This window comes from Anomalospiza imberbis, chromosome 5 (genome assembly GCF_031753505.1).
Source record: "Anomalospiza imberbis isolate Cuckoo-Finch-1a 21T00152 chromosome 5, ASM3175350v1, whole genome shotgun sequence".
Lineage (NCBI taxonomy): Eukaryota > Metazoa > Chordata > Aves > Passeriformes > Viduidae > Anomalospiza > Anomalospiza imberbis.
Genome location: NC_089685.1, coordinates 70,842,751 through 70,863,830, shown reverse-complemented (window position 1 = coordinate 70,863,830; position 21,080 = coordinate 70,842,751). Strand labels below are relative to the sequence as shown.

The 21,080-nt window shown below is 39.3% G+C and overlaps 1 long non-coding RNA gene across 1 annotated transcript in view; it reads left to right on the top strand.

Moving 5' to 3' along the window:
* The first annotated feature begins 5,160 nt into the window (after positions 1 to 5,160).
* LOC137475055 (uncharacterized) overlaps positions 5,161 to 21,080 on the top strand; it is a 52,169-nt gene continuing 36,249 nt past the window's right edge. Inside the window, exon 1 of the long non-coding RNA XR_010999670.1 lies at positions 5,161 to 5,224. This is a non-coding gene — a long non-coding RNA (uncharacterized lncRNA). The remainder of the gene's footprint in view (positions 5,225 to 21,080) is intronic.

Genomic DNA, 21,080 nt, shown 5'->3' with positions numbered 1-21,080 from the left:
ATCAAAATAGTCAACATTTATTCACAACTTGTTCTGTGGGAGACGTTAACACTCCAAATACAATATGCTAAATGTATCAGAATCTAAACATTGCAGGAAAATACAGAGCTGTTCCCAGCTCTGTGGTTGCCATGGTTTAGATCCAGGAAAACACTCAAGGAAAGATTTAATGCTCATCTTGAGCTGATAAAAAGCTGTTTGCATCCAACTCTGCTCTCTGTTTCTTCCTGTGGATTCTTGTGACTTCTGTAGAATTCAATCTTTTGGTCTCGTAGCCCCTTGACTGAACGGATCGGTTTGCTGATATGATAGAAAAATAAACTGGAAAAAGGTTTTGCATGTGGTTTGATCTTGAATCACTCAACTGAACTGACCCAGCACTGCATCCCAAACAGTGGGATAGAGAAGGATGTGGGAATATGTAAGCATGGGCAGGATGAAGGACACAGCTGCACCTTTATAAGTAGCCTGTAGTTGGAAGAGCTTTAGAAGAGTTGGGCAAATTTTTAGCTAAACAGGTCTCTGGGAAGAGCTTTTCTGCAACCCAGGTTTCTGAAAATGTTCTCCATCTCTGAAAGATCACGGAGACTGATGTCACAGAGCCTTTGATGACTGGGAAAGATGTGTTTTGCACTCATCCTCAGGAAAAGCAGAGAAGGGACAGTAGTTTATGGGAAGGCATCATCTCCTCTGCTCAGCATTCATTAGACCATGCCTGGAAAACCACTTTTGGTTTTGCCATCCCTTTCCCCTGGAAAAACGCTGAGTGACTGGAATAAGTGCAGCAAAGACTGCCAAGATGACAGAGGGGCCTGAAGCACTTGCCCTGTGAGGAGAGGGACCCTCCAGCCCCCAGCACGTGTGAGGAGCTGGTTGAGAAGCTGAAACCAGGCTCTTGATGCGGGGCACTGGGGGAGGACAAGACACAGCAGGCTCAGATTAGAAAGGCAGAGTTTCAGACAGCCTGACAGATTGCCCAGCCTCGTAGACTGGCTAGGGAAATAGCCAGTGACATTGATGCCTCAGGTTTAGCTTTTGTATTTTTCAGGTTCTGTGCTGCTTTAGTGTGCAGTTCTGAGCTCCGTGTGAGGGGATGTTGAGTTCTCTGCACAGAGCAGGGAGACAAAACAATTCCCGCTCCAGCTGGGCACCAAGGACAAATGATCCAAATCTCAGGCCCAGGAGCACAAACAACATGGGCTGGAGAGAGAAAAACAAGCAGGATGGGACTGCATGGGCTAAAGCTGGAATGGGACAATGAACTCCAGTGTGCCAATGGAGCAGAGCTGATCCCAGTGAGAGCCCCCGGGAGCGCTCGTGCATTTTGGGACCATTTGGGTTCATCTTGGGTGCAGCCCTGGCTGGGCTCTGGTGCTGCCCAAGGTGGATCCATGGAGGAGATCCTTTTAACAAATCCCTGCTTTATTTTTTAACTCCATCCAGCCTCTGCTCCAGGTCAGCCTTCTCAAGGCATCAACATGAATTCCAAACTGGACCATTGGAAGGGTTGTGATCAGTGTCACAAAGTCCAGAAGAGGTCCAGTCACTAGTGGTGTCCCCCAGTCATCAATGAGGCCAATGTTGTCTGATATCCTCAATCACAACCTCGATAATTGGACAGAGTCTCTTGCTGTAGCCTTATTGGATGGTAAACTTAGTAGAAATGTCCTGTCATGTGCCACTTCATTTATGATTGACCCATAAAAAACATCTTTAAAAGATCTTGGAAGTTCTTTAAGGTGCTGTTGTTGCAAGATGTAATCCATGTGAAAAGGACCTGAGCACTCCAAAATCCATCAGCCAGAACAGGCAATTCATAATACACTGTGTGATTTTGCTTACATTCTGTAATGGGCTTGTACTCTTTCAAAACAGTCCCGGAGAATTTGCAAGTAGAGAATAATTAGGGTTATTTATTAGTGTACTGTAGTGTGTCATTCTAGTGAGAACACTCCAGTGACTGAGTAGAACTGCCCTTGGAAAACTGGCACTTCTGTACCTGAGGTTTTTAATGAGCTTCTGACAGTAAAGCTATGATTTGGCTTAAATTTTTATGGTCAGTTTTTCTAATTAAATGCATCATATTTTCATTTAATGCTACTTAATGTTTTACTAAGTGCAGTTTCATCAGAATAAAGGGCTTATAGTCCAAGTGTTCAGGCGTAGAGTTCTACTGCAGATAAAAATGATAACAAGTAGATATTTTGGTTATGTTTCCTATATAGATAAAAACTGACGTTCTGAAGGGGTTTTTATAATCCAAATTCCTACTAATAATTATATTGTTTATGTACTTTTTGAACTTTTCTCTCTTTGGGCAATGGAAATTGTTACAGCTGAGTATGGCCAGTGTTATCTTCAGGTTCTAGAAATAAAACAAAAGTCTCTGAATATTTTTCCTGGTCTCAAATCTAGCAGGAGCTGGTCTGACTCAAGTTGGTCTTGATTGTACCACACTAAAAATGTATCTGGCAAGGACCTATTTACATAGGATCTTCTTTTTGCATAGAAGATCTTGCACCTGACTGGCTAATAAACAAAAAGAGAAAAATACAACATATTCACAGAAAGCTTTTGGGTTTGGGTTGTATTTAGCTGGTTTTCTTTAGGTTTTTTTTTGTTTTTCTTGCTTTGTTTTCCTTGAGGGCGATGTGTAAATTTATTACTGACGTTCTCTGGACTTTCTTTGGCTGTGAGAAGTTCCTGCAGACAGGCTCTTATGAGAAATTTATAAATGATTTTATTTTCATGCACACAGTGAGGATAATGGCAGTAAAAAAAATCAAAGGTAGTTGCAGGATTCTGGAATTCAGGAATAGAAACAAACCCCAGGTATATAACACTACAGAGCATATTGTAGAGGCACTAATGGGGATTATGACTGTGAGGAAAAAATACCTGAGGGTTTAACATCTGAATCTTGAATTGTTTTAGATGCTTTGTGTGCCCACAGCTGTTGGCTGCTGCTGAAAAAAGCAGGAGGGAAAAGAAGAATAGAAACACCCGTTCATCAGCAGGTATTTTCATGTAAATACCCAGTTGCAGACAGCTTATTTCAGAATTAGTTCATTGGAATTTTAATTAGCTGAGGTTCTATATGAAGCTTTAATTAGTGTATAGAAAACTGTAACTGCTCAGAACACACTTATATAGTGATGACAGCTCAGTGTGTGGGGTGGGAAGAATCTGTTTCCAATAGAGCTAAACAATTTGGAAAAGATGCACTGAAAGCCAGGAACCAAGCAGACTGCTACTGGATGGATTTGCAAAAGCAGGCACACCAGACAGGGGAAAAGACATCCATTTTAGCATGTTCTGCTGGGGACAACTCTTTGTGGTAAAAATGCTGCAGTGAAGGTAATGAATTTTGGATTTGAAATCCTCATACGGCTGCCTTATGTCTTTGCTTGTCTTTTTGTTCTGTTTCCCTTTGGAGACCTGCTGGTGTCTCAGAATCAATTGTTGCCCAGAGGGCAATGAAATAGGAGAATTTTAATGGTCCTGCAACTTGATGATTTGCATTACAATGTTGCTGCTCCATTTAAAGGGCTCAAATCTTTTCAGTGTAAAAGTCCTGAGTTTGGTAAGCCAAGAGTGTTTTGAGTATGGACCTATCACAATTTATGAAATGCAGCCTTAGTCAGGGGGCTGTGCTTACCTTCTAGATATGGTTAAGAATCAGAGATTTTCCACTTCATTACGAAACTGATCTGAAGATTCTATCATAGATAGACTAGGTTTTGTTTTCTATCATATCCTTGACTTGATTTATTGAAAAAAAGTCATAAACCCTTCTGTTTGTTGACTGAAAAGGAATGGATGTAGGTCTCCAGTGAGCTGAGCTGGGTCAATGGGGATATTTTCTGCCTGTCTGAATCATAGTGAGATTTTTTATGTTCACTTTGTGTGTCATAAGACTATCATTTATAAGATAAGAGCCTCATCCTGTTCCTGCTGAAGTCAATGGGTGTTTTTGCAATTGCTTTTCAGCAGTAGTAGGATTGATGACTGGAACTGAGCAGCTGTTGAAAGGTTAGTTTTAAAGCAGAATTGTGGTCAGAAAAGCAAAGTGACCCTGTCAAGCTGACATGCTGAGAGCACTACATTTATTTTTTCTCTCTGACATCCAGACCAAATCTGTTCAGTTTACAAGTCAAACATTTTTTTATTGACTTCCAGAACTGCAAAGTCAGCCTCAGTCTGGAGAATCAAAGCTGTTACTTCTGCTTCAGTCTGCAGAAGATTCAACATTTAGAGCTTGGCTGACGTGGAAATGATGCATGGCTGAATCCAGCCTGTCCAAGCTCTGGAGGGTGAAAGCTGCTACAGGAAAAATGTATTTGTGAGGACAGCAAACAGACATTGCTTGCAGAGATAAGGAGATATATTGGGGAAGTACAGGCCATTTTTATATTTTGCTTCTAGTTGTACCTACACTTTAATCCTTAGCCTCATGCCATGATAAGGACTTAATGTTTTCACATTGTTTTAGTCTGAGGTTACAGCCTAAATTGTTTCCATTGAAAAGTATATTTTCCAAAAGTGCTTGATTTTTATGATAAAGCTCATTTCAAGGTCAGTTAAAAACTTCAGAAGCCAAATCTGGAAGAGGTGACTCCTTCCAGATCATGCAATTCCTTATTTACTCCCAAGGGTTCACCAAGATCAGGAATATGGATTGGAGAGGTAATTCAGTTTATTATTTAAGAGATCTTAACATTGTATAATTGTAGGTGGGGCTTCATCAGACCCTGATTTGTCATATCTGTGCCTTAATCTGAGTCTGACCTCAGAACCTTGGTGTGGCTCGCTGATTTCTGCCACTGCCACACACACCACGTTGGATAATGTTTGATGGAAGTCTGCTGTCTGAAACTGGAGCTATTTTTAAGGGCAGCCACGTATTAATGACTCTTCTGGAAGCCTGAGCATGCACCACACTGTAGGCACAGGGTTTATGGTGACTGGGAGTGGGGCTGTGGCCCAGCCTCATCCCTAACTGGCTCCAGCTGTGCAGGACAGGTGAGCAGCATTGAAGGGAAGGAACCATGGAGTGCCCAGGTGTCCTGACCAAGCCCAGAGGGAACAGAGGGCACACAGGTGCAGTGCATCAGCATCAGGGGTATAAAAGGCTGGGCTGAAGGGCAATAAAGGGCTGATGCTGCAGTCTGCTGAAGAGCTATGGTGGTGTTCTGTGTGGGTTGAAGCCTTCTGATGAGGTAAGGTGTTATTCTGTGTGGGTTGAAGCTTTCTAAAATTGCATAGTGATGCTCTGTGTGTTGTGGCCATCTCAACAGTGACGTGTGCTGTGATACTGCACCCCTTGAACTCAAATGAACTCCTTGGATGCTACAAAAGCTCACCAGATTTTTACTGCCAGATATTTTTTTTATGCCTTCTCTAGGCTTGGGGTTTTTTTATTCCTTGAATTCAGTGAAAAGTTACTAAAAGATTGCTGTTTGCTTTAATCTCTAGAGTTCTTCCTTTCTTCTGTTGTTTGCTGAACTGATTAATGAGGCTGTTAACCTGCAGGTGGGACTTGTTTTTTTGAAAGGAGACTCTGACTAGATAAGGGAGGAGCTGTTTGTTGCTCTCTTTCTTCGTCCTAAGCCTTGGAAGGACAGGGGAAGATTGCCCCTTCCCAGGGAGTGACTGAGCATGCACAGGTGAGGAGAGTTTAGTGAGATGCTGGAGAGGACTAAGAGTGGGATAGAGGACGTGAGGGGCAGGTAGAAGGCTGGGGAGTTAGAAGCTGAAGAGGAGTGGGAAACTTCTGTGCAAAGGAGCTGCTGCACTGTCTTGGAGATGGTAGAAATTGTGAAGATCTGGAGGTTTGTTCCAGCCAACACTTCTGCATGATAAAGGATCATGAAAAATTTCAGTCCTCAGGAACACCACTCTAGGGTTGCAGGTTGGTTTCTAGCCTTTTTGTTCAGTGCCTTGCCCAGCAAATCCAATATTAGTCCTTTTGAGGCTTTTATTTTTGCCTTTTCTGGTTTTCCTAATTTTCTTTCAGTGCTAATGTAAGGAATTGTGTTTGGTACCGAAGAGCTTGCTTTTTAAAAAAAAATTGATTTGCTTTTCTTAAATTATGTAATGTGTGGTCATCATTCACATGGATCCAGCTTTCTTTTTGCCTAGAATTGCATAGGTTCTTCAGGAACTGTGATCTCTTTCCAGTTATGCAAAAAAGCCTGAGTGGAAACATAAAGTAAAACTGCACTGTGTGTGCACAAAGATCAATGTATTGAATCCAAAAGACATCACTGTTTTGCTGTGTATTTTCTGAGTCTGTGTCCTAAAAAAAAAAAACCCAGCAGGGGAAAACAAAATCCTCTCCCATCCCCCATTTGGGAAAACAAGCAGACCACCCCACTGGGATGTATGGAAGTACTCACATTAAGAACATGCAAACCTTAGCTCTGCCTCTATGCCCTTGTAGTAGTAGAAAATCCAATGATTGCTTGTTTTGCCAAAAGAACTCCCGAATCTTTCAGAAAACAGCTCATGATTTGGGGGCAGCCTGATAGCAGAAGGTGCTTATGGACTCAGGCTTTGTCAAAGAAAGGTAACGTGTAGTCAGTCAGGTGTAAGTAGAAACATGGGCTGTGAGGTGTGCTCTGGCAGCAGTGCACAAGCCATGAGCAGCTGTTTCACCTAATCAGAAAATTTTATGTATGAAGTTGTTCTGGAAAAGACCTTCTTTTAGCACTTGATAATGACTCATCTTAATCCAACTGTGTTTGTCTCCAAGTCCCTCTGAGCAGGTACCAGGAGGGCAATGTGGTCCCACAAGCTTCTTGCTAAAATCATTTGTTTATGAGCAAGGACAGGGCTTCTGGAAAGCTGAAGTATCATCATAGTTTTGGAGTGAAGAGAGGCACCCTCAAATCTCTTCTAAGGAAGAGAATTAAACCTAAGAAGTCAGGGCTGTTTTGCTTTTACATGAATGTCATATCTCTTCCTTTTTTTAATACATAAATGTATGAAGCTTGGCGTTGTGATTGTGGTGTTGCTCATGTTAGACATAAATGCATAGAAATTGTGTTTATTTCCAATTTTTGCATCATAATAGTAATATGCTCTTTTTATACAGTAAAAAAGTGGGTTTACCCAATTAGTATTTTACACCTTCTTTAAGTCTTGTCTACCTTCCAAACTCAGGTGAATACCATTAATATACTGGAGTTTTAGAAGATGTGTATGAAAATAATTCTACAAACACTAATACCATTAATGTACTAGAGGTTTAGAAGATGTGTATGAAAATAGCTCTACAGACAAACACTTTTTATAGAAACAAACACTTCATAAATCACTAGGAAGTGTCCCACTTTCTTATGAGGAAAAGACACAAACCACAACCTGCCCAAAGTCAACTGATATTTTCCATCTTTTTCTCTGTGGTGTTGAAGTGGCCTCCGTTTCAAGCTCAACTGGATTTTCAGTTGTTCAGTACCAGTTCTGTGAGAGCTTTTGTAGTTTCAGGGTGCTCAAAACCACGAAGGCTCTTCTGGTTTGCACAGCCTCATCAATATCTAGTTTATCAACGATACCACAGTCCTGTCAATTTGACAAAGTTTATCTTTCCCGTGAGGTCCTCTGGCTTCTGTTAGTCTTAGCCAAACAGAAAAGCTTTCTGCCTTGGTTTGGAGATGGCCAGAAATATTGGAGCTCTCGAGTACTTATGTGATCAGCTGGCTCAAATAAACAAATCTTCTTTAGAATGAAATAGCAATAATCATGCATTCACTGCAGTCTGAACCTGTCTTCACCTGGGAGAATTTTGGGAGCATCTGCATTAGCATGTCTCTGTTGAAAGGGAATGGGTGTTGAAGCAGGTTTGCTGATCCTTTCACCCCTCCAAAGGTCAGCTCAGTCCACTCTGGCTGTGAAAGTGTTGTTCATTGCAGCATGAGGAGGCTCTAAAAAGTCTTGTAGTTAAACATGTGGGGTTTTTTTTCCAGTTTGTGGTTCTTCTGAGCACAGTCTTGCTATTTAAAGTTCTTTAACAAAGTTTATATCACTTTAAAAAATAGCAATATTCTTAAATAAAATATTTTTATTTAAAGTGTACTGATCAGAATACCCTGTGGCACTAACTCAAATGTGATGTGGAAGTAAAGGATATTCAGTTTAAATCATAGGATTGGTTCAGCTGGAAGGGACCCTTAAAGATCATCTAGTCCAGCCCTGCTGCAGTGAGCAGGGACATCTTTTACTAGATCAGATTTCTCAGAACCTTTCCCAGTCTCACCTTTAATGTTTCCAGGGATAGGTAATCTGCTGCCTCTCTGGGCAGCCTGTTCCAGTGTTTCTGCACCCTCACGGTAAAACATTTATTCCTTGAATTAAGTTCAAATCTACCCCCTTCTAGTTTAGTGCCACTACCTGTCCTACTGAAAAATCTGTCCCCATCTTTCTTATAAGCCCCCTTTAAATAATGGAAGGTTGCAATAAGGCATAACCTGTATCATATTTGGATACAGGTAGGCCATAGAAATAATCTAAATAAATTTCAAGTATTCTCTGTGAGTTATGCAGGAATATTAATATTGTGTTTATTATTTTAAGTGTTGTTTAGCATATTCCTCAGTTACCAATGGACTGCGAAGTATTTTGTCATCTTGTTGTGGTACTAACCCACCATCCTGCTTCTCTCCAAGCATACCAGAAAAATCTTTTGCCTTCTCTGCTTCATTAAAATATTTTCACATAGGAATTTCCCCATAGCTAGGAATTCTTCTTGTTGCTCATAAATTCTACATTTGTTGGCCAAGCTATAGCAGCATAAACTTAGATATTAAGAGGTCTGCAATCTGTGGCTCCTACTCAGGCTTTTGGTTAGTCTGAGGCAATTAATTTAGAGTCAAGGTGCTGCAGATCTGGGTGTTTACATATTTGTATGGGCTTTTGTTTGATTCAGCTTCTTGTGGTCTCATTTAAAGAATAATTCTTCTGCCATTTTCCTTAAAAACAGACAATATTGTTATGAGAGAAAAAGAAACCCAGCTTAAACCTCTACTGAGATGCTGTCACAGACAACTTTGTTAACAAATTCTTTTATTTACAAATGCATTCTTAAGAAATAAAACTTTACTTTGGCATTATTAAAAGTAGGAGAACGGGCTCCCTTATCTGCCCATGTTGCGCTGAGATGTACATTTTGTATTCATGTCACTGCTCCTCAGAAGTGCATTTTATGTTAAGTTAATCATTCCCTTAGATGTACACTTTACAGTCTTGGGGGACTCCTGTGGATGACAGAATTCAAAATACTCACCAGAGATCTAATTTAGAGTAACACCACCTTATTATCAAGAAGTATTTTTTTAAAAAGTCTGGCCAGCAATCAATCTGTCCTCTCTTAAACTTTAGCAAAAAAATGTTTTGCCCTTCATTGTGTTTGGTTCCTGGTTTTGAAGAAATGCTGCAAACTGGGAGCCTATTCTGTTTACAGCTGGCATTTTTCCCTGCAATTAACAAAATTGCTTCTGCCTCCTTTTAAATGTAACTTGGCCATCTCCTCTGTATTGTTCTTTCATGAAGAGTATTCTTGACTTCATTGACATTCAATAATGTTGAGGTATGCTGCTAATTATTCCCAGCATGAATGCCTGCTTATAATTGCAATTTATCATGAATACTTAAGATTGGTTAATGATTTTTAAAAAATATTTTACTTTTTTTTTTCCCTCAAGTCTTGAGGGTTTTATTGTTTCTAAAGCTGTTGGATAACCTGCTGGCTTGAAAATAATAGTTAATGCATACCACCGACTGGTAATAATTACATCAAAGCTTTTTGTCCCTTCTAGTGTGCTAATACTGCAGAGCTTTAGGAATTCTTTCCAGCCAAAGAGCTGAATTTTTTTTGAGTGCACCAAGGAGGCTTCTAGCAGAAGATGACTGACTTTTTGCTGTGTATCAAATAGGTGTGAGTATTCCACCTGCCCCCCTGGGATATTCCTAGATATAATAAGCATGTTTTCAGGTGAATATAGCCCATACACAACCAACTTCCTAATGTGGTGTAGGCAAGAATGAACCCTGAAACGGTTTTGCTGAAGCCAGAGGAAAAAGGAGATGGAAAAAGTTGACTTCTCTAAATCTAACGGTGGCAATTTACTGGTGTGGTGGATAAATGCCTGCCTGTGGGCTTTCTCATAGCTCAGAGCAGGCCTCTGCTAGATAAGGTTGGGTTTGAGCGAATTCCGGGAGCAGTTATTTCAAACTCGCTCCTCTCACACTGTAGCTCTCCATTTCTCCTGGGATTGGCTCCAGTTTGGTGGGTGGCTCCACTGCTCTGTGGCTTTGTGCTTGGAACTGATTGCTTTTAAGGCTGGGAGTCATAATTTCTGCCTTGGAAGGAACTCTTTTGTGTAGTGGCAGAGTATTGAATTTTATTCCTCCATTTCCCCGTGTTTCTGGGTAGAGAATGTGTCCTGAATGGAAGTGGCAGCAAATACAATAATATATATTCTTTTAATAAAGATTAGCTTTGTGTGTTTTAGACCCTGAAATAAAATTCCTTGGCTGTTCATGATACTTATTACAATGCTCGTGGACTTTGAAGTAGATCTTTTGACTAACCAGAAGTGTCATTCTGGACATTATTACAAAGAGCAGTCTCTATATGCTCACTGCTGGCGGAGGAGAAAGCCAAAAAAGAAGGTATTTGGGTAGGGCTTGATTCATCACTAAACCCCCAAGTAATCCTATTATGTTTTTTGGACTTGCTGCTAACTACTGGGTTCTTGCTACTGCTAATTGAATTTGTGGCATCGGCTTTCAAAGAGCTTTAATTCCCATTATATTGTCTGTACTTGATATTGTGTGTGAAGATTCACTGAAATGTGCAAAGCAGCAAAGCATATAAAAAAGGGAAATGATGGCATGAACTCAGAGTGACCAGACAGATTCAGAAAACAATTATGAAAAGGAAAGTTATGTTGTTTCTGCCCTGTGACTTCTTATCTGGCCTGTGACCTTGAAAGTGGCATTTTGTACTGCCTGCCTGTGAGCAGCAGCTGCTTTCCCCTCTGCATTTCTCTGTGCATTGATCAGAAAAAGAAAGGGTGGGATTTGCTTCACTTCATGAAGTTTAAGCACATGTCTCTGATTACTTTAGCATGGAGACTCTCCTTTTTTTTTTTTTCTCTCTACAATAAAGTATTTATCCTTGGATTCCTGTGGCAGAGAGAGGTTTTTGGAGGATGTTGTGAAAATATTTAGTACCTGAAGCCATGTAAAATGCTGAGAATTCCTGCCTAAAAAACCAACAGCTATCATGTTCAGTGCAGATTTTGAGTCACTTAAATAATAAAACAGGTGGAATGCCAAAATTCCACAGAATAGGTGGAAATGACATAGTTTTTTTCTGAAGTGAAGCAGTCTTGAGATTGCCAGGGGTGCAAGGAGTTGTGGCTCTTTTTTCTGGTGTGTGTGTGGTGTTTTTTTTTTTTTTTTTTTTTTTTTTTTTTTGTTTGGAGATTTATTTTTTTTTTTACACAATTTGGCACCATAGAGTAGAAGAACTTTCTTCCAGGGAAGGAAGTGTTGTCAGGATTAGGAGAAACTGATGAACTGAGCATGGTGAACTGGAGTTCCAGGCCAGCACAGAGCTAATCCTGCCCATGTTATGGACCAAATGTATTCCTGAATGACCCTGATGCAAAACTCATGCCAAAATTGCTTCCCCCCCCCCCCCCCCCCCTTTTCCTTCCTATTCTGGCTTCAATTAGATGGAGGAAGAGAAATGACATTCTAAGTGATTTATTTAGGGGCGTGAACTGCCAAAAATTTTAAGCAGATTTATTATCATCTTAGAAAAACCCACGCTATTTTTAGACAGGTCTGTCTACTATTTTAATCTGATTCTGATTTTTAAGAAAAGAGGGCTTGTGTTTTCCAAGAAATTATATATATCTAGTATCTGTAGAGGCCAAACATAGAGAAATTAAACAGCTAGTGCTAGCTGTGTTCATCTAAATCCTATAACAGTTTGGTGAGGACTAATGCTCAGGTAAAAATTGGGTTAAAAGTCAAGCATCTTGTACTCAGTGTTTTAAGGGGCCAAAGTAATTCCCATTTTTCAGTTGCAATAAAAGATTCAGCAGAATGTCAGGTCGCTGAAGCTCAGCTTGACTAGGAAAAATGCTTACTAATCTAAAAACAAACAAAGCCAAAATGAACAAAAAAATATCGTGCATTCCTATTGCCACTTCAAGTTACCAGTGTCATGGAAAAAGTTGGTTCAGCTACAGATTCCTGGGGTAGGCAAGGGCTTGTTGCTGTGGCTTGCATGAGATGGAGGAAGGACAACCTTGGCCTGTGGTTGTCATCATCTGCTCTTCCCACCAGCCCTACAGGGCATGGGAAGTGTTGCTGGTTTGTCTCCCGCAGGAATTCCCATGGCCTGCTCATATAGGGATCCCATTCAAAAGCTTTCTGTTCTGCTTGGAAACATCCAATGTTTAATTTCATCAAACTTTTATTTTTCGTACTTTAAAAAGAAAAAAGCGCATTATCAATTTTTTTTCATCAAAAATGCACTCGAGCAAAAGGAAAAACCTTTTGCTGCTTCTGATGCCCTGCTGTTACTCCCCAGTGTTAATGTCTGACTTAAAGATTAATTAAAATAAATATCAAGTGCTACTGAAATAATTAATAAATTATACAATTTATATTCGATTGTAAGTGGAAGAATGTCTTTCACTTCCCTTTAAAGAATCAGCATGGTTCCAGCAAGGAAGGAAGCATGTTAATTACAATGCCTCCATGAGACTTTACAATTCATGGATGAGAGTTGATCAGAAGATGCAAAGGAGGCAGAGAAAGTATTTTAATGTTTGATGCTTCTAATCCCAAAGGTTGCTATTAAAATACATAAGAAAATCTGTTGTGGCTTTCCAGCAGTTTGATATTTCCTGAACTTTTCTCTTTAGAAGAGTTAGAGATGTTTAGGATTGGATGCTGGTTCCATGCAACTTTTGGCATTGCAGGAACAACGGAGTTTCTCCAAATTTATCATGTGAAATCAGAATTAGCTTCTTTATCTTTTTACAAAATATCCAAAAGCTTCATAGCTTTTTTTTTTTTTTTTAACATATGTCATGACCAGCATTTATACAGTTTCCTGGCACAAAATGATAACAAAAGATTGAGGCAGCAGATAGAATGTGTCTAAGACAAAGCAAAGTGTCTGGTGTAGTTTATAAAATAACTTGAAGATGTCAATGCATCTTTGAGTGCATTTGTTAATTTAGAAAATAATAGCATCTGTTAATAGAACAGTGGCAAGAGGAAGAAGAATAGACAAGTATCTTCTACAGGGCTGCCTATCAAATTACTACTGGTACAAATTATAAAATCATCTTAGATATCCAATCACAAAACCAGCTGTGCAGGGTCAAACTGAACAGATTTTGGAAGAGGGGGGATCTATAATTCAGATCTGTAGGAAGTTGAATGGAAGCAAAACTCTTTCTGAAGTGGAGGCCTTTGCTGTTTCCAGCCAAACTTAAATCCCTCTTTGATATCAACTTCATAGCCCCCACTAAATTGTTTTCACATGGTGTTTTTGGTTTGGGTTTTTTTTTTTTTTTTTTTTTTTTTTTTTTTTTTTTTTTAGTTTTCCCCTTTCTCATCTTCTTATTTGAAATGGTGAAGTCACTCAGAAAACCAAAAGGGCAAATACCTGGGAAACACAAACCAAAATGGACAGCGTGGAAAAGCTTTATAAGCACTGAAAGCAGGATTTTGTGACCGGAGATTTGTGGCCAGTAGAAGTTGTCCTGCCTCTTCTGCCTGTTAGAGGAGCCTGAGCAGAAGATTTTGGACTTTCACCTCCAGGACTAGCTGGAAGTGTGAGGTGTGCCCAGTGTCCTGTGCTAGTAGCTAGTTTGTCTAATCCAGTCTGGGGTACAAATTCATGGTGTTAACACAGTCCCATCTGGCAGGATTTACCCCAGGATTATTGCCCCTGTAGTTCCACAGAAAGCTTTTCCTGGGAGAGGTTTCCTTGTCACTGTGAACAGAGCAGGGAAATTCATGTCTGCCTAGGACTCTCAGGCCTTTTTATTAAATCTTGTGCTGTCCCATTCCCTGTAGTATAATTTAGTGCTGCAGAGCAGTAGGAGAAAACTGAAAGTAGCTGTGTTTGTGATGCAGGCATTTAACAAATTATCTCAGCAAACCTGAACAATTACCTAAGTGCAGTGAAGAGTGTGTCTGTTAATTGTGATGGTCATTAGTCACTTACTGCCTGGAATCCTGAACTCTTGTAGCTGTTCTGCTACTTAATTTCAGACTGAGAAGTACTCGATTTGTTTTCTGTACGTCTTTTAATCGTGTCTATTTCATTACAAGCACTATATTTTCATTTTAGTTGCAAAGCTCTTTTTGGAGGCAGGAAAGATTGTCTCTCGTTTGTATATAACAAGCTGACATCTTGATTGTAGTTTGGAAAAATCACTCAAATGTATCTGACAAAAAGGTCTGTAATTATAAAGAAAGAGACTGTACAGTGTGGATATGGCATTCAGGCTTAGGAAAAAATCTTGGAAAATGATTTTTTATTGTTTTGTGTTATTTGTTTCCAATTTGGATTAATAACTTTTTTTTTTTTTCCCCTGGGGGGAAAAAATGGGGAGCACAACAAAAAGAATAGCTGTTTAATTTGATAATGCTGATTACTTTTGGGTTGTGACCTAAAGGCTCATTAACCTTTGTCCCAAAAAGCTTATCTAAATAATTCAGCGTTTATGTTGGGAGTGGGAGAGCAGAGCTTGTGGATTTTTGAACTCCTTTGGAACATCACTGGCTCTGCATTTAGAACAGACTTGACCTTTCTCAGGCTCAGGTCCTGGGCTCAGTGTTCACCAGACTTTCTCAATGACTTTTTGCTCTTAAGGAGGGGGGAGGTCCACACTCATCTGGCTTGAGAATGTTTTTAATGCAGGTTTTAGTTTGCAAAATTAATGCCGTCAGAATGCAGGATGTTTGAGGGGAATGCCATGGAAAGAGAATGTTCTGCTCCACAGTCAATTTTGTGGCCTGTGTGCTGTTTCTTGAATCACTTGGGGAAGATGATGTTGGTGCTTATGAGAGTTCTTAGAAATTATTTAAATATATTTTGCTGCACTCTTGCACCGTGAAAAAGAATAGCAAGATCAAATGAGGGGAAATACTTGTGTCAGTTTATAGCACTGAACATCTGTCTTTGCAGCTGCAGCAGCATGGCTGAGCACTTTTATTCCATTTTATTCCATTTCCTGAGGAGTGGACATACCCATAGTGACTCCCATTAGTTAAATCTACATATGTGTGATACACACAACATGCAGTTAAGTGGTTTCACTATAGAATTTAATACTGACCCTTTTATACTCTGTAATATAAACATTTTATATTCTTTAAATGAGGTAGCAGAGATTAGTTAAAGAGTATTTGTGTGTAAATTTCTCTGATGAGAACCTACAAGGAATTTTGAGCAGCTGATATCATCACAAGTTTGGAAAAGGAAGTTTGGGTCAGGAACAGATAGCAACTTTATTTAAATCCTCTAAACATTGACTGAACAAAAGTCAGGAATCAGTTATGCAAGTGAGAGGTTCTTTTCTTGAGTCTGATTTCAGTTCTTTGCACAGTTCTTGGGGAAGTTTAGGAACTAGGAGAGTACCAAAAACATAAATTCTTAGTTAATGTCTATAAATTTCTTATAAATTATTATAATATCTCTATGGAAGAAAATTAGAGAGCATGAAACTGATCATGTAAAGAAATAAACTGGAGAAAATTAGCCATCACTGCAGTGTTGGACACATTTGAACTTCAAATTGCAAGAAGCTGTTCTGAGGAAAAAAAAAAGGATCAAACTAAATATTTTAAAAATATAGGTGCTTCAAGTTGTTTCAAGATTTTCTATATTGGGTCTTGTGAGCATCTTCTGTGATGTTAATTGGATGTACAGTAAATTTAAATTTTAAACTCCTTCTGACCACTTGCAGTGGCAAAGAAGTGCTGAATCAATCCCTCACTACAAGTGAGCATCGAGCCAACTGCAGCACAGTTGAAAATGAGTGAAATAACCAATCCACCTGAATCGCCTGAATTTCAAGAGGCAAAAGTCTGTTCTGTGCCTAAATCAGGAAGGGTCCGCAGTGTATTCCACTCTAAAGCTGAACCAACACTTTTCAAACATATCAATTGATTACATCTTTTAAAGTGCTCCATTTTGTGGTAATTTCTAGACGGAAATACTCTAAGGCCTTCATAAAAATGCTGCACACTTGAACATTTCAAGTGGATGTGTGTGAACTGGAAGAAAAAAAAATCCAGTGCAAGTGTTAGCTGGGAGATTGATCGTGCCTGAATGAGTGTTCTGCTTTGTGTTTTCCTGTGGCAGAGATTGGATTCTCTCTGTGCTCAATGAACACAAGACCGTGCTTACATGTGCATGTCAGGATTCCAGTCCTAAACTGTCTGCTTCTTTCACTTGGCTGAAGGATGTCTAGACAACCAGACCAGAGCAGGATGTAGTTGTCTGAAGCTGGCTCAGCAGAGTTCTTTTTTTTATGCCTAGCTCGAGATATCTAAAAGTAAGGTCTCCAAAATAGCTATTCTGTTTTAAATGTTTCCTTGAAAGAGTTTGCCATGCTTGTCATAAGGATTCGTAGAGATCAGTGAGTAAAAGTAGCACAACAGAAATGAGAACAAACTACTTTCCTGGACTAAACCTCAAAGCACCTCAAATATTTGTATTCACTTTAAGAGTGTTGATCAATTTTCTGTTTGGTTTTGTTTTTAAATCTGCTCAAAGTTAAAGCTGTGAAATTTCACCAAAAAAGAAAGACTGCTTTCCTTGCCCCTGATGATTTTTTTTTTTTTTTCCTCAAGCAGAGGAGCTAAGCAGACAACCCCAATGTTGTGACTGTGAATGGGTTTATTAAACAAGCAGAGGAGCTTTTTGAAGTGTGAGGCTCTGGGAGCTGAGCTTAGAGCAAGAAATACCGAGTTTAGGAGAGCCTGATGTGGTGGGGTGGGACTGTGCTGATCTTTCTGCCACTGGAGGATGCTTAGGAGGAGCTTTCCCTGCAGAAATGTCAAATCTGAGGAACAGTCCTCCTCTGGCTGGGTGCTCCTGCCTGGTGTTTTCCCAGTCACTGGTTTTCTGTGTAGGATTGGCTTGGAGCATTTGTGCAGCCTGTAAATATTCACAGCAGCTTAGTTTTCTAGTTTAATTCCAGGAGAAATAGTTCACACATAAATAATTAAAATCCTCTAATCCATGAAAATGTAACTGGAAATCAGTTATATTATTGGAATAATAATAATAATAATAAATATTATTTCAGTTATATTATTGAAATAATAATTTCAAGAAAAGAGCTTCCCACTGGAAACAATGATTTTTACTTTATGATGAGAGCAATTTCAAACCCCACACTCTTCTCCAGTAGAGCAAACTGACAATGGCATAACTTCACAAACTTCAGTCTCCTTCCTTTGTTTCAAGTAAGCAACTTGTTGCTACAGGCAGATTACAGTTTAATGTACAGGGTTCTAATGTAATTTCCCGAAGGGGATTTAAATGTAGGTGCTAGTCCTTCAAAATACAGCAATTTAAAAGACTAATCAAAAATGTGTGAATTGGTTCACCCAGGAAACACAGCAAATGGGAGTAACTTCACTTCTTGGAGCTGTGACAAAGGATCTGCTTGCACTCTGTGCTGAGCATCCTGCAGGAGCCAGTTGGGATAATCTGCGTGATGGCAGGTCATGTTCAAGCTGCATTTCAGGAGTTTCTTCTTGAAATTTGTCAGGCAGGATCCCTTTTAGCTCAGCTGCTGACTGCTGTGGTAGCTGTAACCGGGTTTTCTTCATGATGACTCTGTTCTGTACCATGAAATTCACACTGCTTGAATATTTCTCATTATATTCTTTTAGAGCACCCAGCCTTCCTTTGCTGTAGGTTAGAGAAAGAGAAGGAGGAGCTTGCTACAGGAAATTAGGTCTCTGTATTTCTGTTTTGCATTAAATTGAACACTATTCAGGCACTGTGAAATTCCTAAGCACTACTCATGGCTGAATGTTTCAGTGTCTGCATTGGAAAACTCTTGTCATGGAGATTAGTGGATTTGCTCATCTTGATAGACAAATTATTAATTCTTAGCTTGGTTCACTTAAAGGCTGCCTTCGACCTGAACTCCTGACCTTATTTCAAAAGGGCTGCCACAAATTTTTCCAGTCTTAATGTTTCAAAAGAAATTTGTGATCTATCTCCTGTGGGATTGAAAGCTGGCCTAATGAACAGATAAAACTGAAGACCTCTGTAACTTCTGACTATTCCAGGATCACACTGGAATTTCAGTCTGATGGACATGTGGTACTCATGCTTCCCACAGGAAGCAAGGACTTCCCACAGGACTCCAAGTGCCAAGTTCACCACAGTTTTTTCAAAAGTATCTAGGGGAGAGGCAGGGAACAATTATGTGTATCTTTGCTCCATATCACATATCTAAACTTTCTCTGTTTACCTTCTCACCAGCCCTCGTGCTGAATTCAGACATGAGCTTTCAGTGTTTCCTTTTCTTCAAGGCATGCTTTCCTTCAAGTTCCTTTTCCTGTGCAGTTTTGCCTTAGTTTTTCTATGCCTCTTTAAAAAAGGAAACCAACATTAGGAATGAAAACAGTTGAGCCCAGTCCAGCAGTCTCTGTCTTCACAGGAAACTGTCTTTAACAGACTTCCTTAAAAGAGAAGGAGAATCTAACTGAATAATGCCAAAAGAGAAATGGAATGCCTTAAACCTTTCTCTTTTTTTGTTCATTCCAGTGTTTAAAATGAAACTTAACTTTTGTAGGTGTGTGTTTATAAAATCCATTTAGATGACATGTGCACACAGAGAAGAGAACTACAAAAAGTTGTGTGAGATAAAATTATTTGGACTAACAGAGGATCAATTATCTTCCAGACTTTCATAATTTCTTGTGATAAATTTTTAGTACAGAATGACATGTTATTAAACATAGAAATAAATCTTGAGTGGGAGCACATCAACTGGTACTGAAAAAAAAATCAACAAATGTTTTAAGGGGAGCTTGGGCTTAGTTAATTTTATCTTCTCAGTGTTGGACTTTGATGAAATTGAGTAAATTTTAGTAGGATAAATGTTTACAGAAAATTAAAATTTATATTTCTTTTAGATATCTTTCAGAAATGAAATTTTGGTTTGCCTGCATATTCTGTGTACTGGCAACCCATAAACAGAGTAAAAATTGGTGGTCTGGTAACCTTTTCTGACAAGTAAACAATAAAACACCTTGAATTTTTTGCTGTCACATAAACATAATTACTGACTTGTAAATTATCCAAAAATAAAAATTATAAAAGAGCAATTCTTATTCATAAAGTCTGAAAAGACAAATTTATTTGATGGTCAGGAGGAAGCCACATTATCAGACAAAAATGGTTCATTCTGCTATTCAGTTTGCATTGAGTCTAGTCTGTGAGAGCATTTATTTTGTTTTGGAAAGCTAATTTCCACTGAACAGTGAGGACCAGCACAAGGTGGTGACAAATAGGATCTAAAGCATGATAGGAAGGGAGTAAGCACAGCTGATCAAAACCACTAATGGAAGAAGGAACTTGAGGTTTGCATCTCCTGCTTTCCATAACTGCTATCCAGTGCCTGAGCCACCCCTGCAGACCTGATTCCATAAAGAACACAGCTGGAAAAGGCTGAACCCTCTCTGTAAACAGCCCCTGGTTTATGGATGTGAAGTTTGTTTGCAGGTCTCTGTGAGATGTGAACTGCTCATAACTCTTTACTAATATTTTATGCTGTTGGATGTGTGAATACCTTTTCCACAGAGCTGTCCATGCTGCAGCATTGCATGCTGTAGGCAGTAGCAGCAAATAACCAGGCAGTTTTTCTTTCTAACTACCCCAGATTTCCTTATATTTGGGTTACCTTCAGCATGCAGTGTTTTGGTTTATTTTTTTTTTTTTACTTTTCTAATTCGAGTTTTTGTTGGCCATCAAACCTGTAAGTTTTTATGTACTGGACACAGTATGCCAATGTCTAGAGAAAAAAGTCAAATGTTTTTCATCCAGTTCCTGCAAAATCATACAACAGCAAGGCATATAACTTTGTTTTTGTTCAATAAGGACTGGAAACACAGCAGGCTCTATTCAATATCTAAGTCCTGTCAAATGGATCAGTGTTGTAAAAACTTTGACTCTTGAAAAAACTTCTTAATGATGAAGCTGCCTGCAGCATCTGCTTTTTAAAGATGATCTGAACAACAATCAGATCTCAGGTATCACGTTCCCTTGAGTTTGGTGGGGACTTTTAGTTTGTTTTGTTTTGAAAAATGTGAGAGTAATTGTTTTGAATTTCTGCAGTTCTAAGTTTTCCAGTTTGGAAGATGTGTTGTGGAATGTCTTCCCAAGATGGGTGAGATAGGACTGTAAATACAAGTTTCACTGTAGATACAATTCACCAGTTTTAGCTGTGGCAATGATGGATGTAGAACTTTGTTTTTTAGCAAAGAAAATTTAATTACAGTCTCTTACCAGGTTACAAGGAATTGGGCAAAGTTTTATGGAGAAACTTTCCATCTTTGGCAACAGCCTCACAGCTACCATTTGTGTGTGGCTGAAATTCTTGATCATTGTTTTCTCTCAAAGCTGGCACAGCAGTGCTTTAATGAAATGAGGGCAGCTTCTGGGACTCTAAATGAAGCTGAGACTTTTATTATACCTTTATTTCAGTAATTTTGATGTCAGTTTCCCAAAATGAATTTTTTATTGCTGTTTTGCAACGTAAGATGGCAGCATCTGATGGCCTTTACGTGGTGGGTAGAATTCTGTAATTTGGCAGCATAAGTTAAAAACCAATCTGACTCAGCAGTCTGCTAGAGTTGATATTTATTGTATTCATGAGATCCTCTGTGAGGAAAACTGGTGGCTTTAAGGCAAAGCTTTGCTGCAGGAACCTTGATGCCGTGGCTGCTGATCTGTAGCTCAGGTCAAGGTTAGCATCAGATACTCTGCATAAACAAGCCTGTATTTGATTGTG